We start from the raw sequence: 18,180 nt of genomic DNA, 5'->3' as shown, positions 1-18,180 counted from the left end.
TACAACACAGGGAATATAGCCACTGCTTTATAATAACCATAAATGGAGTATAACATTTAAAAATTGTGAATCACTATGTTGTACACCTATAACTTACATAATATGGTACATCAACTATACTTCAATTAAAAAACAATAATAAAGCTCCTAGACCCAAATAACAGACAGAAAATTAAGTAATTTGGACATTTGTTTCACTTTTTACTTTTATCAGCAATATGTGTTCACAGGTTACAGGGTCATGCTACTGTCTTCAGCTCATTAAAACAAACGTCCTTGCTTCACCCCTTCTCAAACCTGATTCCTCTGCCAGTTTCCTGTGTTTCTAAATGATAAGTTTTTACTGCTACTTGTGTTATCTATGGATCTTTTTTCCCATTTTTCAACATCTGACTCTGTAATACTTTTGAAATATATACTATGGATATAACTTCTTTCTTTTAAAACTTTTCACTTCTCTAGAATTATTAATTCATGTTTTTATTTGCTTTTTATTTTCTTGGACCACATCTTTCCAATCCAAACGGCTCCTTCCAAGGGGGTATTTATTTTTCAGGTCTTTTTTTTTTTTTTTAATTGGGGTATGGTTGTTTTACAGTGTTGTGTTAGTTTCTACTGTACAGCAAAGTGGAGTTCCCTATGCTACACAGCAGGTTCTCATTAGTTATCTACTTTATACATGTTAGTGCATATGTATCAGGTCTCTTACATAACTTTTCCTGGGGCGTTCATCATCCCAATCATCATCATTTACTTCTTCCCTCTGTGGAATGCTGTTACCTTACCCATGTCTTTACCTTACTTAGTCTGGGCCCTCATTTAATGGAGTGCATCATCCTTTAGTATTTTCCTGAGAAAAAGGATGCTTGGGAGGTAAATACATTGAGATCTTATGTATCTGGACGTCTTTATCCCATCCTCACGTTTGATGGAGGGTTGGTTGGGTATAGAATCTAGTTGCCTCTCACTGTCTTGCAGTCATGCTTCCTGACCTGTCCTCTACCTCCTAGTGTTGCAGTCGACAGGACTGGAACCACTCTGATTTTCAGGCCCTAATGTGTTGAGTCTTTCTCCTCTGGAAGTTTAAGGATCTTCTCATTTCCCTAGAGTTCTGAAATCTCAAATGATAGGCCTTGACATTGGCCTTTTCTTGCCATCTGTAACTCATGGCTGTCAGATCAGGAAGTTTATGTGTTGCTTCTTTGATAATTTCCTCCCTCTGTTTTCTCTGTTCTCTCCTTCTGGAATTCCCATTAATTAGGAATTGTACCTCCTGGATTGAGCTTCTGGCTTTGTCTTTTCTTTCCTATTCTGTGATCTTTCTCTCTTTTTGTTCTGATTTCTCCATGCTTTCTACAACTTTATCATCTCGTCAACCTTTTATTTATTTATTTTCATTTCTGATATTTTCAACAACTTTCTCTTCTCTGAATATCCCTCTGTGGGGACAGTTACCTGGTTAAACTGGGTTGAGTAAGGGACCTAACTCCTCATACAGGCTTTGAGCTAATGTTCTGGTTTCCAGCCCCACCTTGTACCCCCCACTTGCTGAGACACCTGTGCTTCCCAGGCTCTGTGCCACAAGGTGGCTGGCTTTCTAGTGGCTCCTCCCTTGCACTCTCCCCTCTTCTTCCCTTCAGTCTGCTGAAGCACTTCCTCTGTTTTATTTCCGGTTTCCAGAATTTGGATATCTCCTGTGTGTTGTTTGTTTCCCCTCCCATTCTTCATGTCCTCATGAATTTATAAGTTTATCCCTTTATTTTTGTGGAAAGGAAACAGATGTGTAAATGTATGTTCAGTCTGTGATGTTTAATCAGATGAGAGTTTTTTGTATTGATTTGTATTGAAAACTTTCCATGCTTGACAGATGTACAGATGACTTTCAGTCATAATTAATAAGGGTTTTTTTTGTTTTGTTTTGTTTTGTTTTTTTTGTGGTATGTGGGCCTCCCTCTGTTGTGGCCTCTCCCGTTGCGGGGCACAGGCTCCGGACGCGCAGGCTCAGCGGCCATGGCTCACGGGCCCAGCCGCTCCGCGGCACGAGGGATCCTCCCAGACCGGGGCGCGAACTCGGTTCCCCTGCATCGGCAGGCGGACGCGCAACCACTGCGCCACCAGGGAAGCCCCATTTAATAAGGGTTTTATCAGCCAGGATCATAGTATTTTTGGACACTTCATACTGTCCTCTCCTCCCCACTACATCTTCCCCACAAAGCACTGTATTTTATCATTGCATTATCCCCAGAATTTATAACAGTGTCTGATGAAAAGGAAATGCTTGTAAACTATAGTCCAAAATGTAATTAATGTGAAATTCACATATATTTTAAATTAGAACATTCTAATTCAGCCACACAAGGAGTTTGCTTTTCCCTCCAAGACATTGTCCCCACCCCACCCCCCCGACTTCCCCACAGGATCTTTTTTCTCCCTCCTTCCCCCTCTCCACCATCATTGTCACTCCTAAAGCCCCAAGTTTGAAATAGATTTGCTTCTTAGACACAGTGGCTTTTTTTGGGTTTTTTTTTGCCACATTGCTTAGCTTGCGGAATCTCAGTTCCCCGACCAGGGATTGAACCCAGGCCACGGCATTGAAAGCCCAGAATCCTAACCACTAGGCCACCAGGGAAGTCCCCCACAGTGGCATTTTAAAATGCAGAAGTCCTAAAGGGACATAACATTTAAGACTCTAAAGTAAACACAAAATTCTTTAGTCAGTTCTGAGAGCTCAGTAATCCATTAATCATCATCTTGCCCCAGTTGATGGCCTGCTTGCCAACTTTACTCTGAAGGTTACAGTATTTGGTGGGTTGGTTTGTTTTATTTGTTACTTTTTGGTGTGTGTCCCTAGCTGCTCGTGTTTTCTTTATTTCAACATAGAACATTATTAACATCTCTCAGAGTAATTTTTATGTGTAAACTTTTGAACATTCTCTAGTAATAACTGGTAACCAGTAATCAGCAGGCTAAATCCTTCTCAGCAAACCACTAGATCCCATGTCTCAATTCAAGTCTAGTATATAAAAAGTAGAAAGCACCCTATAATGATGCGACCACCCAAAATCACAGCCCCCTCCATCCTCAAAAGGGCCAAACAGCAGGCCTGCCTTTTAAAACTCCTAGTCAGGAATCATGTCTTGAGAAAGTGACAATTTAGTCTTCTACTTGTCAGCTTTGATCCCAAAATAAAATCTGGAATGTTATAATTGGAACAAATACACTGAATATGATAAATCAGTCCCTTTAACCCATCCCTCATAGCTTTCATTGACTAAATGGTTAAAATAACATGAAGCACATTAGGTAGAGAACATTGAAAGTAGTTTTTGATTTTTAAAATATTAATTGCAGCCTCAACTGTTTAAGTTGGAAAGTTTCATTTAAAGGTAAAAGGCATAAAAACAGGTATGTTTGTCCCTACACTTCTTCTGTATAGTAGAGGCTCTAAACTTAGATCTTGGGGTTCTGTGATGGCACCATCAGGGCTGCAGATTCCACTTTCCTTTAATAACAGGTTTCAGAACAGTTGACGAACCTTTTTTAAAAAAATTGAGATGTAATTGACATATAACATTATATTAGTTTCATGACCAATCTTAAATCTCATACTGCAGCTTTAAGCTTATTTTCTTATATTGTACTCATTCACTATACCAGTGCCCTTTAAGAATATTACCTTTCTCTTCCCTTGATCCCATTCTATTTTTTTTTTACATCCCTCTTTTAGAATAGAATGCTAGCTTTGTATATTGAATTTTTCAGTACACTGCACATCGGTTTTATTCTCACAAGCCACTCAATGAGATAGGAAGAGGGAAGATACCATTCCATTACCCTCAGAATAAAGGATGGCTTGGCTTTAGTGACACATGCTCAGGTAGTATAGCCCAGTGATGTGTTGATTTTTAAAATGGTTTAAAAAGTTATGCTTCTTGGCTCTTGGAGCTGATGTTCCGCTATGACTACAAGATCCTTTTCAGTTTTATTTGCCTAGCTTTTATTCTCCTTTTCTTAATGTACTCGAGAACAAATTACACTAACTTGCCTTCTTTTATTTAATTTGATGGATGCTGTTTCAATTTGTCAAGGTCACTTTGAGTCTAGTTTTATCTTGGGTTTTAGCAGATGCCTTCGATTTTGGTCTGCTTAATAAGTGTGCTCTCAATCATGTCGGGTGGAGATAAGGCCACATATATTTGATTAAAGATCCATTTTGGCCTATGTATTTATCAGGTGTTTTGACAAGCACGATATTATAACAAAATAATACAAAGTCTTTGACAAACAATAGCTCCTCTCCCTGTAAGCTTCACACTAATCTAAAAATAGCTGAAAACTAGAACATTCCTGTACAAACGGCCTTCACTGTCTTTACTTTTCTGAGTGTCCTCTTTGGTTTTGTCTAACTATGACCTCTGATTATTTACCTTGATGTAATTATATATGTGAATCCTCTGACATGGATGCTATTGCAGAAGTAATTGCCTCTAAACAGACATACAAATAATTTTTTACATAAAAACCTGTTCAGTACGTTTAGGAATGGGAAGGCTTTCAGGGATCTGGTGGCCATGGATCTCTGGTGTGTCCCTTGAGACTGCACATCTCAGCTTTGCCGGCCTGTGCTTGTTCCCTTCCCCTCCTCCACTACCTAGCCTGGTGGCACCCCTTCCAAATAGATTGTTTTCAATCTTGAAAAGTATATTGAAGATTATATTTAAAGGTTATTTAAAGTATTTAAAGTTTATTTTTATTACAGGTTTAAATAATGGGCAATAATAATTTGCCTTCACACATCTAACAGGGTAACATTCTCCTTAATTTACTTTAAATTGTGACAAAAAACATAATTTGACAAGTGTAAAAGTACTAATACGTTGATTATGTTGTGAAGGTTTGCCTACGTGTTGAAATGTCAAAAACAGGTTAGTTAGTTTCTCCAGTTATTTGTAAAATAAAGGCATTGTCCCATATTCTCACTGAATTCCCACCTATGTGCTCCTTAAGTTAGCAGCCTGGCACAGATGCTGCCACCAGCCCAGGTGCCGCGGAAGCCTTCCTAGAGTCCTGGTCTCTGCTCTTGGTTCCAGTATCCCTCTTCCCCACCCCCCCACCCCCGTTGACTCTTTCCTCTCCCTCATCCCCGTACCCCCAGCTCATCACCCCTTCACGCTCCTCTACTCTGCCCCTCCCTCTCTCACATTCCCACACTCTCTCTCCCGGTCTTCCTCACACTCCCTCCCTCCCCAGCCCCCGTCACTGGTCTTTGTCATCACAGCTCTCATTTCTGTCACAGCCTGTCCGCATTACACATTAAGGCACCGAGGCCTATTCATCTCTCTATTCCCATGACTTTAATCATACAGCAGAAAGTTGTGTAATTATCTTATTTCCTATTTTTCTTAACATTTACCTGTGTGATATCTCTTTTTATAACACTACATGATGGCCTTGAGACTGAACCTACAGAGAAAGGGTTAATTTTCTTTCAGAATTTGTTTTTTCTGAATTCTAGGGAATCTCCTGTGAAATTTGAAGTTTCGAATTTTATTGTTTATATTGCCTTACAAATTGAAAGACTTAGTGTTCCTAGAATCTATTTCTTTATTTCTTTTAGGGATGAGAGAAGCATTACACCTGATTTTTAAATAAAATGTATAAGGGGCAGACTCTTTTTTGAAAATGCTGAAGGACCATAAATAAGAATATTGACAAGTCACTGTATATTAGGCCAGATACTTCATTCCTGAGATGTTAAGCTAGTTATTGCTGATGTGTTAAAAGAGCTCACATGATCAGATAGTATGTAAAAGTAAGTATTCATTTCAGTTCAACAAATATCTGAGTCCTTTTTAGAAAACCAATAGAAGTCTGAAGTTAGAATGCTGTGAGGGACCTTTGTCACTTCACAGGTGAGTGAGCCTCAGCCCTGGGCCCCAGGGCTGGTGCGTGAAGAGAAGCCCTGTGTGAGGGTTCCTGGACTTTGTCAGGTGCTTCCTGCAGAAAGCAGTGCCTTGCCCCACACAGCTCCTGCACGAGGGAGGCACAGCTTCCTTTACCCAGCTTTGTTAGAAAAATGGAGCTTCCGCCCCCTCATCCCAAGCCAAGGCCATTTTTGCAGGCACCTGAAGGCCACAGCCGCAGACCAGTTTCTTCCCATCTTCCCATGTATTGGAAAGAAGTCTAATAAGGGAAAGTCCAGTCAGCTTAATGGTTGCCCTCAAAGATCGTCCTCACCTTTCTGCCCCTGCCGTTCTGCTCAGCAGCTGTGTGTGTGTTGGTGGGGGAGGGGGCTAGGTCAAAGACCTGGAATCACATTGCTTCCTGTGAATTTCCTAGCTGGTCACTTGCTCAAGTCACTAACCTCTGTACTTCACCTTCCTCATCTGTAAAATATGGAAGCTGATGGCACCTGCTGTAAAGAAGGTTGTCCTGAGCATTAAATGAGTTCCTCTTTGGAAAGTACATAGAGAAGTGCTTGGCATGTACTGTGGGCTGGTGTCTGCCCTAGAATGGCATCCTCAGGTGTTGTTTTGGCGAAGATGTGTTCCTGTTATAAGCTCGCTCAGTAAGCTGTGGTTTATATCATTCCATCCTAGCACAGTTAGTGATTCGTCCCAGGAGTGTCCAGAACTTATCCTCCTGGATAGCAAAGTTGCCCTGCATAAGAAACAAACAGTTTCTCCTCATTTTTATTACTCTGGTGGGAAACTCGAGTTTGTGGGGAGTGGGGAGCGTGGTGTTTAAGGTGTAATATTAATTACTGTCTCATGAAATAGCATTAGCCCACATGAACACTCTCAGGAATTAGAGTCCTCAAGGAGAGGAGGCAAAAGGAGGAGAATAAAATCTGTCTTCACATTAAGTAAAGACATTAATATTCTTGTGAGTTGGTAAATTTTTGATACTGATTATCTAAGACCACAGTAAAGAGTCTACCTAGTAATAAAGTTTTTTAAATAAACATTTTTGACAGGTCAGCACTATAAAGGAGATCCAAAATAATTAAGAGGGCTTCCCTGGTGGCGCAGTGGTTGAGAGTCCGCCTGCCGATGCAGGGGACGCGGGTTCGTGCCCCGGTCCGGGAAGATCCCACATGCCGCGGAGCGGCTGGGCCCGTGAGCCATGGCCGCTGGGTCTGCGCATCCGGAGCCTATGCTCCGCAACGGGAGGGGCCACAGCAGTGAGAGGCCCGCGTACCGGGGGAAAAAAAAAAAATAATAATAATACTAATTAAGAATTCATGGAATGATTCGGGACAACCACACTCCACCTCCCACCAAAAATAGTTAATATGTGTAGTATATTGGACCACAGAGGGCTCTGTTGTAGTCGTGGGATTGAGCCTTTGGTTTATGGGCAGTGAGAAACCACCAGCAATTGGTGGGTTCCAAACTATTCCTGGAGGCTTTTGAGTTGTGGTTTTTAGATGAAATAAGTACTGTGGGCTGATGTTAGTCCTAGAAGGTGTCCTCACATGTCATTTTAGTAAAAATGTGTTCCTGTCATTAAGCTTATTGGGTAGAAGTCAAACCAAAGAGAAAATTCAGCCCTATATGACCCTGTCCCAGTAATCCAGGTACAGTGGAGTGATTTTGGCTATGTGTGCTTATGACTGACGCTTGATTTGAATATATTGGCAGCATACTGCTGTCAAGTAATGTGCCTTGTGAGAACAGAACTAAAGAGCTGCTACATAAGCAGACGCATGAGACCAAGGCCAACAAAATAACAAACTTCAAGTCTGAAGTGGGTGGTGCAGGTCCCTTCTGATGGGAGTGAGACCCAGCTGCAGTGACAGCAACTTTTGTTTTTTAATTTTATTGGGTATGGTTGATTTACAGTGTTGTGTTAGTTTCAGGTGTACAGCAAAGTGAATCAGTTATACATATATATATACTCTTTTTTAGATTCTTTTCCCATATAGGCCATTACAGAGTATTGAGTAGAGTTCCCTGTGCTATACAGTATGTCCTTATTAGTTATCTATTTTATATATAGTAGTGTGTATATGTCAATCCCAATCTCCAGTTTATCCCCCACCCCTTACCCCCTGGTAACTGTAAGTTTGTTTTCTACATGTGTAAGTCTCTTTCTGTTCTGTAGATAAGTTCACTCTTACCGTTTTTTTTAGACTCCACATATAAGCGTATCATTTAATATTTGCCTTTGTCTGACTTACTTCATTCAGCATGACAATCTCTAGGTGCATCCATGTTGCCGCGAATGGCATTATTTCGTCCTTCTTTTTATGGCTGAGTAATATTCCATTGTATATATGTACCACATCTTCTTTATCCATCTGTTGATGGACATTTGGGTTGCTTCCATGTCCTGGCTATTGTAAATAGTGCTGCAGTGAACATTGGTGTGCATGTACCTTTTCGAATAATGGTTTTCTCCAAATATATGCCCGGGGTGGGATTGCAGGATCATATGGTAGTTCTATTTTTAGTTTTTTAAGGAACCTCCATACTTTTCTCCATAGTGGCTGTACCAGTTTACATTCCCACCAACACTGTAGGAAGGTTCCCTTTTCTCCTGTGACATCACCTTTGAAGGCATTTTATTTCTCACCTGTTTCACTAAGCAGCTAGTAGAAGTGTTTCTAGTAAAACGTATGTTCATTTAACAACTCTCAGGCATACTCATTGTGACTGGCTCCGTGGAGATGCCAGGTGGTTCCAGACTTTGAAAATAGTGTCTATGAAATTTAAATCTTGGTTCAGACAGATATCAGATGTAGGTCCTTTGTTTGCTTGAGAGTTACTTTTTTTTTTTCATTCAAAAACTACTTAAAACTGGTTAAGATAAGCAATAGGATAATTGCCAGATGGTTCTCTTTGCTTGTTTCTAGGTAGAGTTCTCTCTGGAAAGTATCAAAATATATTAATGCTTTGAAAAGGCAGCCCCTCCAAATATATTTGTTTGCTGACACAAGACCTTGCACCTCCCAACAGGCCTGGGCATTTTAATCCACTGTTGTTCATGAAGCGCACATGGATTTTAAAAAACCAGCTTACCTGTCACCTGGTTCCCCAAGCAGCAGGTCCCCAGCACTCCCATTATACCTGTTGCGCTACTTAGCACCACTGTGACTGTCTTCCTCACCAGGTTGGTTCCCCAGGGACTAGGTCAGCCCTGGGGCGCGCTGTAGAGAATGACACAGAGGGCTCATCAGCACAGGGTGAACCTGTGACTTAAGAAAGACATGTAATGAGCAACGTAATATCTGGTGGAGGAAGGTGGGCCTTTGGATGTCATTTAAAGTATTTTTCGAAGCATATAATAATTGAAGAGAAATGTTAAAATGTGTTTTGGTAATGAGACTGAGTGACAGTTTTTTCTATATGCCACTTTATAGTTTCAGCAAAAAAAATTAATGGTTGAGAGATAGTCAACCATGGTAGTGTTAATTGCTCATCCCGATAGTTCTTTGTGAGGCACGGTATACAGGGCACTCAGCAAAGGTTTTGTTGTTTGTGTGTTTTATTGTGTGCCCTTTGAGACAAAAATGTGAGATCCAGAGGTCAGTCACCCAGAGTCCTAACACTGGTTTATTGTCCTAGACTGACCACCTAGAGGAGAGATTTGACTCAGAAGGGAGAGGAGCAGTCCCTGTATGAAAATATGACCTAATGACACTCAGAACTCATGTTCCAGATCTGTCTGTGAAGCTGCCCACTGGCCTCACTCAAAACCAGCATATGTGTGTCCCCTGCCTAGTTCTGTGCTCTCCTCTGCCCCAGCCAAAACCCTTGGAGCCATCATAGACTCCTTCCCCTGTTTCCTATTCAGACAGTCATTGTTCTTGTTTGCTAGAGAACTCAAGTCTCTCATATCTTCATTGAAACACCCCAGCCCCCCCAACCATCATCTTTTCAATTAGGTACCATCTTAATCAGTCTCTCTACTCTTTAGTTTGACCCCCTTCCATTTTCCACTCTAAAGAGATCCTTCTAAAACCCAAGTGTGGCCATGCCGTTGCTTACAACCTTGGTTTACTTACACCCTTTACTAGTTGGCATCTGATAGGTGCCAGGAACAGATTGGTGCATGTAATTAAAAGAAGACAATGTGGTAGAAAGTAACCAGGTAGCTGCTTTAGATTGGGAGCCCAGGGGAAGTTCCTGGAGGTGCTGAGGTGGCAGTGGTATAATGAGCCAGCCTTTGAGATCAGAGAGGTACAGAGGGTACAGGGGCAGCAGGGAGGAATGGAACTGGGTGGATTTGAGGATCAGGAAGAAAGCCAGTGTGGTGAGGCAGTAGCAGAAAAGAGGAGAGGGTAATGCGGTTGGAGAGGTCGGCAGGAGCTAATCCCCATGGCCTGTGTGGGCAGGAGTGGAAACAGCAACTGGGTGAATGCGGTGCCGTTTCTTTAAACAGGAAAGCCTGGAGGAGGAACAAGTTTTGGTGGGGAGATCAGGAGGTGTATCATGTCCATGTTAAGTCTAAGATGCCTCCCTTTTAGACATCCAAGTGACCATTTACGAATTAATGAATTTCTGATGGATAGTTCCTTGCAGCTAAGAGCAACTCTAGATTAGCTTAGATCAGCAGTGTGTAAGGACTGTGAGGGTGTGGGGTCTGTGTAAACACCGAAAAGCTGCGCCTAACTTGGGCGAGGGGAAAGGTGAGTGGGGAAGGCTCCAGAGGCCCGACCTGCCCAGAGTTACTGTGCGCTCGGACCAGCCCAAAGCTCAGAGTGAGTGGTGCGAAAAATAGGCCCGTGTCACGATCCACACCTTCCCGCTTTCCCAAACCCTTCCGTCAAGCCCTCTGAAACTCACAGTCCGTCAGGAGCACACTCCTAATTCTCTTCTCTGAACAGCCCCTCCCTGGCTTTCTCAGTGTCACTACCTCTGTCCCCTTATCCCTTACAGGTGGACACAAACAGTCATTAATATTTGCACCTTCACTCTGGTCCAGGTACTCTCCAAGAGTGACATGTCAGCCCAGGGGTATAGGCAACGCACCTACAGTAGAAACTGAGGAACAACATGCAAAGCTACCATGCCGTTGTGGGTGGCATCCTGATACACTGCTGCTGCTGCCTCCTGGCAGGCGAGGCTTTGCAGTGCTGCAGACCTTTTCCTCATTAAAGCCAGTCACCTCCAAGGATGCTACCTCTCCAGCAAGGGAATTCCATTCTCCCATACCATCTATCCCACCCACACTTTGCAAAAAAGAGAATTCCATTTAAGTTGAATATGCCAACAAGATCTCATTGCTCAGCTCTGGAAGACTCTCCATTCAAAACCTTCCAAATTAACTTTCAGAAGCCCAGGAAATGTCGCCACACATACACACACACACTGGTGGTCACCAGTTGTTGCCTTTAGCTCCTTGGTTTGACTTGGGAATTATGAAACCCCATCTTCTGTTGCTTCTTTGTAATCTCACTCATGAAAGAAAACCCACATATATGGTGGAACCACCTTTCGTCACGTAAATACTGTGTCCTGACCAGGCTGCCCAGAGAACAGGTACCAGAAGGAGAGCAAAAAAGGCTCTTGGATTTACCCCACAGATGGTCTCCGAAGACACTAGAAGAGATTGGTGGGGGAGGAGTGATGATTACAGAACGTTATAGATCTCATTTTTTCCTTCATTCAAATATTGGTAGGGATTGACTTCTTGGAAAATTGTAATGGTAGACAAGTCACTTCAGCCTCTCCCAACCTAATTTCTTAACCTGTGAAGTGGAGATAATAACTGATCTACCCTGTCAGGTTGTAAGGGGTAAAATGAGATATGTCGAACAGTCACTTGACATTAAAAAATTGAAGGTGGGGGAGGTAGTCGTTGAATTTAATTAATTCTGATCTTGGTCATATTATTTCCAAGTTCCCATTTTCTCCATCTGTTGAAGTGAGGATTGGCCTCTTGCTGAGTATCTTCCTGCTCTTGAAATGAAGAAGAAAGTGTCCCCATCCACGAAGGTGGATTGAGCCAATAGCTGTTAGACTTTCTTGGCGGTAAGAAACACCTGGAATGCTGCATGTTCAGTCTTTCTGGGTGGCGGCCACGACACTTCTGGTGATGCCGGGACAGGTGACAGATTGAAATCAACTCTGAAAACTCAGTGTTTAGCTAGTCAACTAACTTTGGTATCAAAGTTTCCATTCTAGGTTTGGACCAAGTTTTTTTTTTTCCAGTGCAGGGTTTCTGGGAAGTCAAGGTATGGAAGGACCTGAAATGCCCTGTGAGGTGTCTCACACATTATCACCTCATTAAGTGGCCCCATAAAGCCTGCTGAGAGGGTTGGCGGGATCTGGCTCTAGGGTGTGGGGACCAGTGACCCTATGGATAGTTGAATTGGCATGGCAGTAGCTTAAATATGCCAAGATGTCCTCATTTTTTAAAGTTCCTTTCTGCTGGGACTATGCCCCCATATAAAAGTGCCTCTGCTGTCGGTCCCTTTTTAGGCTGCCCCTGCCCTTAAAGAACCTGCCACTTCCAGGAATAGGGTGGCTTTGCCTGACAAGATCTTGACTTGCAATACTCAGTTCTGTTGGGAAGATGGGGATGGGTGAGGTGGAAGCAGATCTGGTCAAGTATAAAACAAATGCAAGTAGGAGGAGAGGCAGTGAAAATAAGGAAAAAGATCTCCAAGAGTTTGGAACTTCTTTGGAGCTTTAAGTTCCAGTATAAGCTGTACAGATTTGAGATCTTGCTAAAGGAGGCCTGTTGTGGCAGCAGGTTCATCATTTCTGCCACTGAAATTGTAAACAGTTAAATATAAGCGCCTTTCTGGATGCATAGACCCAACTCGGCGTTGGATGATCAGTGGAGAGGAGCAGGATTATACTGAGTGAGAGTCACTTTCCTGGCAGGTAATTTCTTTTAAAAAATGCCTTTTTAACGCAAACATAGAGACTGGACTTGAGGACATGGGGAGTGGGAAGGGTAAGCTGGGACGAGGTGAGAGAGTGGCATGAACATATGTACGCTACCAAATGTAAAATAGATAGCTAGTGGGAAGCAGCCGCATAGCACAGGGAGATCAGCTCGGTGCTCTGTGACCACCTAGAGGGGTGGGATAGGGAGGGTAGGAGGGAGACGCAAGAGGGAAGAGATATGGGATATATGTATATGTATAGCTGATTCACTTTGTTATAAAGCAGAAACTAACACACCATTGTAAAGCAATAATACTCCAATAAAGATTTTTTTTTAAAAAGATGCCTTTTTAGATTCAGAAAGCCCAGAAGGCAATCATTTCTCCTTGTAGGCCAATCCACTGTTTGAGCAAAGGGTAAAAAAATTAAGCTAGTATGTAGTCTTGTGCAACTTAAATTTCAGTGTTTTAAACTCTGTCTATAAGCATTCATCTGTACACTTAGAGAAAGCTGTTCTCTTTCTTCTCACAGGGCTGCCGCAGGGCTCCTCCTCCTGCTGAGCTAGCCTTTCTCAGGTTCTCAGCTGCTATTCAGAGCAAACATGCTAATTACTGCCTTAAACCTCCTTTCTAACTTCTTAAAGGGCACACATCCCTTTTCTTCCTACCATGTGGAAACTCCCCTCAGACAAAATATATAATGTTCTCAACGGAGTTACAGCTTTCTTCTCCAGCTGTAAAAGAAAACCTCTGACTACAATTGTTTTAATGGAATATATGTACCTGTGAGTTAGATAAAATGCAAACTGTTTCAGGAAAAAACCAAAGTCTGGTTAAGCCAAAGAAACATCATTACTGAGGCCTGTGTTGACTTTTCTTGTAAGTGGAATTATGAAGAATATGTATTTACATAGCAGTGTACATTTTAAGATCAAGAGAAAAATGATTAAACTAAGCCTTCTTTTATAATGCTTTAATATTCTAGAAGGGGGGCAGGGGTGAAGACTGGTTTTAACTTAATTGTGGCAGGTAGATACATTTTTATCTGGGAAATTGCTTTGTATTGCTTTGGTTTTGACTCTGTAAATTTGTTATTGCTGAATCTGAAGACTATTAACCCAGGAGAATGAGAATTAGACAGGGAATTATAGGATATTTAAAACCCACAGTGAATGGCCAGCATCTGTGCCCACCATATCCACGTTTGAAGTTCATTCCATATGTGATCATTAAAACTTTAAGCTTTGTGAGCACCTTGGTTAGAAATAATTACTAGTACCTGTACTAATACATGTTTAGAGAACATTATCATCATTTTTAAAAAGTTGTTAAATACTGTGCCTGTCCTGTTAAAAAATGCTATTGTAATAAAAAGATAAATGTTCAAAACAAGTGCTTGAAAGTGGCAACATTGCTGGGTGTAAGCATTAGTAGTGGATTGTTTTACAAGCTAGCTCCTCCTGGATGCCTGCACTGCCATCCCCAGCTTCCTGTGTCCTTGCAGATAAGCCCAAAGGTCTCTGCTGTTCAGGAGGCCATCCTGGGACTGCTGCTAGGCCCTCATTTTCCCTACTTTTTTTTTTTTTTTTTTAAATCAATTTTTTTTTTTTTCCTGGCCACGTGGCATGCGGGATCTTAGTTCCCCGACCAGGGATTGAACCCGTGCCCCCTGCAGTGGAAGTGTCCAGTGCCGCTATTTTACTATTTTGGATGCCAGATTTAATCTCAAAGTTTTAGATTTGTTGGTTCCCCAAAGTTAAATTGAAAAAAAAAAGGGCCTTTGTAGACCAGGACTACACACACTTTGTTCATCTAGGGCACTCCAGGGTCAGCTGGCATTTAAACAAGTTGGATTGACGTTATTATACCACAGCGATTCCTTAAGACAGAATCCCTCTACGCCATGCGACTTAAGTAGTTTTTTGGTGGTTTTTTGTTTTGTTTTGTTTGGTTTGGCTTTACTGTGCGGCATGCAGGATCTTAGTTCCCCGACCAGGGATTGAACCCGTGCCCCCTGCAGTGGAAGTGCAGAGTCTTAACCACAGGACTGCCAAGGAAGTCCCATCCCTTCTGTTTTTATACAGAGTGTCTTAGGAATACCCTACACGTCATTTAAAAAATACTCTTTTCCTTCACTGTCGAGCACATTCTGGGTTGATTGGGGGATTTTTGGTTTGTTTTCCTCATTGATTTTCTTAAAAGATTCTCCACCCTCCTCCTTTTTTCCCATCTGGGTACTGTTCCCAGTTTACTGTTGAGACGAAATTGAGACTGAAATTAATTAACTGGCCCAAGCTGGTCTAGCGGAGGAGGCAGGGCCGGACGCTGGTCTCCTGTCTCCTGTGGAGCCCCTGCTGCGGGTCCACCTCCACTGCCACTTCCCTGGACAGCTCCGCCCCAGGAAGGAACCCAGAGCCTCCTCTCCAACCCAGCTGTCTCCATTTTTCTCTTTTTGTGTCTTTGTCTCTTTTTAGGCTGCCTATATTTGAGGCAGGAACCAAGAAAAAGAGCCCACTGAATATAAGGCAGGCAAATTCAGGAGATGTCAGCAACGAACTGGAACATGTCTTTAACTGGATTGTTTTCTCCCCTCCACTTTAGGATAAACAAGAAAATGATAAGGAAAAAAGCTTGATAGCAGAGATTTATTTTGAAAAGCAAGTTTTAAGTTATACCTCCGAGTCACTTGGATTTTTTTTTTTAAAAAGCCTAGTCTCTACCTAGTGTCTTACAAGAGTATTCCTAATAATAGAATCATCACTCTGAGGCAATAGAGAATAATCAGTTCAATTCAAAATAGTGTAGACTCATGTGTTCCGGAAAGGGTTTCTAGTTTTACCTTCAGTTACCCAGAAAATGTCATTTGCAATTAAACCCTTTCCTCATCATTCCAGTTGAGATATTGCTCAAAGTCCACAACATTCTATTCTTAAATGGAATTTTTCTAAGAGTAAGTAGCTTTTAGAGCAGGGGCCACTTGTGTCCTCTCCTCATCAGAGTCCTGCTGCACAGATGCTGGAAGGGCTCCCCTTCCACTGTGCCTGCCAAGTGAGGGTCCCGCCACTTACGCCACACACACCTAGGGCTCACGAGACACATCTCAGACCCCCGTCTCAGACCCCTGTGGCTGTAGCTTATCACCAAGTCCTATTGGTTTTATCTCCAGATCTCTAAGTGCAGCCTCTTGTATGCACTTCCACCCCCAGACCCCCAGACCCAAACTCTTCCGTGACATGCCTAACCCAGCAACAGGCCATCTTTGAGCCCACATTCCTGCTCATCAGCTCTCTGCCCCTTCAGAATCCTGCTCCACTGTGTCAGCTCTCCACACCCTGAGTGCTTGTTCCTACAAGGCAGTTTGTTCCTTCCGCCCTGACATCTGAATGCTTTCCTGACCTGCCTCACTAGGTCAGGGATACTACCTCTAAGCTCTAAAGTACTATTTACCTCTTAACACATCACAATGTTGGTGTCTTACCTACAAACCATTCCATAAGTTCCCCAATGGCAGACTTTTGATCTTCAGTTCAGCCCCCTTGCCTGGCACATAGGCAGGTAAAATTTGTTGAATGAATAAGAAGGAAAGATGATTACGTTTCTGAAGTTTATACCATTTAAGAAAACTTAAATATCAAGGCAAAGACCACTGAGAATCAAAGGCACTTTGATCATATGGTCTCTTACAACCTTTAGAGAAACCAGGATATTAGAGGGAAAGTTAAGGAATAGAGAAAACTTGAGCCGACACAGGCCAAACTAATTGGGTTCTTATTAATTTTCTTCTAGCCCATGTTTCCAGTTTCTCGACTTTGCAGTTCTATGCTGTAGACTCAGAATTGACGTGTTAATAAGGCAAATTAAAAGTCCCAAGAACAGCTCATTAGGAAGTCAAAATCCTTTCTTCATTTTCAGTAGAATAACTTGTATTTCGTGATTCTGTAAAGAAGCACCAGCCTGGCTTTTTACTCTTAGCCAGTGGTTACTCACCTTCACCTCTTATGGAGGCACAACAGATGCTTTACTTCCAGGGCACCTAACGTGTGAAAGTCCAGATTTGTAAAATAGCAACAACAAAAAAAGAGATGTGATAGAATCTTCTAGAGAAAAGACACCCTTCCCCAGCTGCATCTTAGACCTAATAAGTTTTCATTATCTGTTTGCTGAATGGTAAAGTGAACAAATCCATCGTAGAAAGGCATGTGCACTCTAAATGTATTCTTCATGTACTCAAGGTTGTGGGTAAATTCTGGCCTCCTCTGTTTGGCAGACGAAGTACAGAAAAACAAGAAAGGACATTGTTAATGAAAAAAAAAAGTGCTTTAATCCCAAACCTTGTAGCCTAATTCAAAGCATCAAAACTTCAGTGTAAACCCATCTGCAAGTCCAAAGACAGTAGGAAGGGAATTCAGGGAACAGGCTTTCCTCGTGGATCAAAACAGAGGCCAGGGATGTAGCTGGGAGATGCTGCCAGAACAGCCGCACTTAGATTTTGACCTTGGTCATGCTGTCATGCGTTTTGTTCCACTTCCAGGGCCAGTCACCCCTCAACTCCCACTCAGCCACAAAGACATTTTTTATATGTTTATAATGTGGTTTGAAAAGCTTTCTCAAAGAAGCTAATATTTTTCAGGGTCAGCAGCAGAACCACTTTGTGACTGGGGTTTTTATGGGAGGAAAATGGGAATCTAAATGAGTAATTTTATCCCAGATTTTTATATCTAAAAGATGACAGTGGATTAAAGAAAGTTGTGCATGTGTGTTTTCTCTCCTGGTTTTGAGGGGAAGCAGATGACTCTGTCCTGGAGGCAGAGAAGATGAGCCGCTCGGCTCTGGGTCTGTTGTGAGGAGCAGTACCACCAGCTGGGTCTCAGCCCCTCATCGTGAGGGTCCAGAGCAGAGGTGGAAATTATTGTCGATTATCCTAACGTGAGTGAGGGGCTGCATAACAAGGGTGGGGACAGGCTGGCAGAACTGTGCCTAGGAGCCCGTGGCAGGTGACACTGGTGCAGACAGCCTGAGTCGGCATCACATAACAGGCAGGGGGCAGTACCTACAGAGCACAGCAGGCCAGCCCACAGGGCCCTTTTCCTCACTCTGGTTTTGCTCAGCTTTGGACACTTTTGACCTCCTGCTAGTGTTTAATTTGTACTTGATTGTTTTATTCCTTGTTTGTTTGTTAAATTTTATTATTATTTATTTTACTTATTTATTTTGGGCTGTGTTGGGTCTTTGTTGGTGTGCATGGGCTTTCTCTAGTTGCAGAGAGTGGGGGTTACTCTTTGTTGCGGTGCGTGGGCTTCTCATTGCGGTGGCTTCTCTTGTTGCAGAGCATGGGCTCT

The 18,180-nt window shown here is 42.4% G+C and overlaps 1 protein-coding gene across 2 annotated transcripts in view; it reads left to right on the top strand.

Moving 5' to 3' along the window:
• TCF20 (transcription factor 20) overlaps nucleotides 1-18,180 on the top strand; it is a 96,021-nt gene that overhangs the window by 47,900 nt on the left and 29,941 nt on the right. The gene's annotated exons all lie outside the window — the stretch shown is intronic.

Source organism: Physeter macrocephalus, chromosome 6 (assembly GCF_002837175.3).
Source record: "Physeter macrocephalus isolate SW-GA chromosome 6, ASM283717v5, whole genome shotgun sequence".
Classification (NCBI taxonomy): domain Eukaryota; kingdom Metazoa; phylum Chordata; class Mammalia; order Artiodactyla; family Physeteridae; genus Physeter; species Physeter macrocephalus.
The sequence above is the reverse complement of the archived record's forward strand: the minus strand, read 5'-3'. Positions and strand labels throughout refer to the sequence as shown.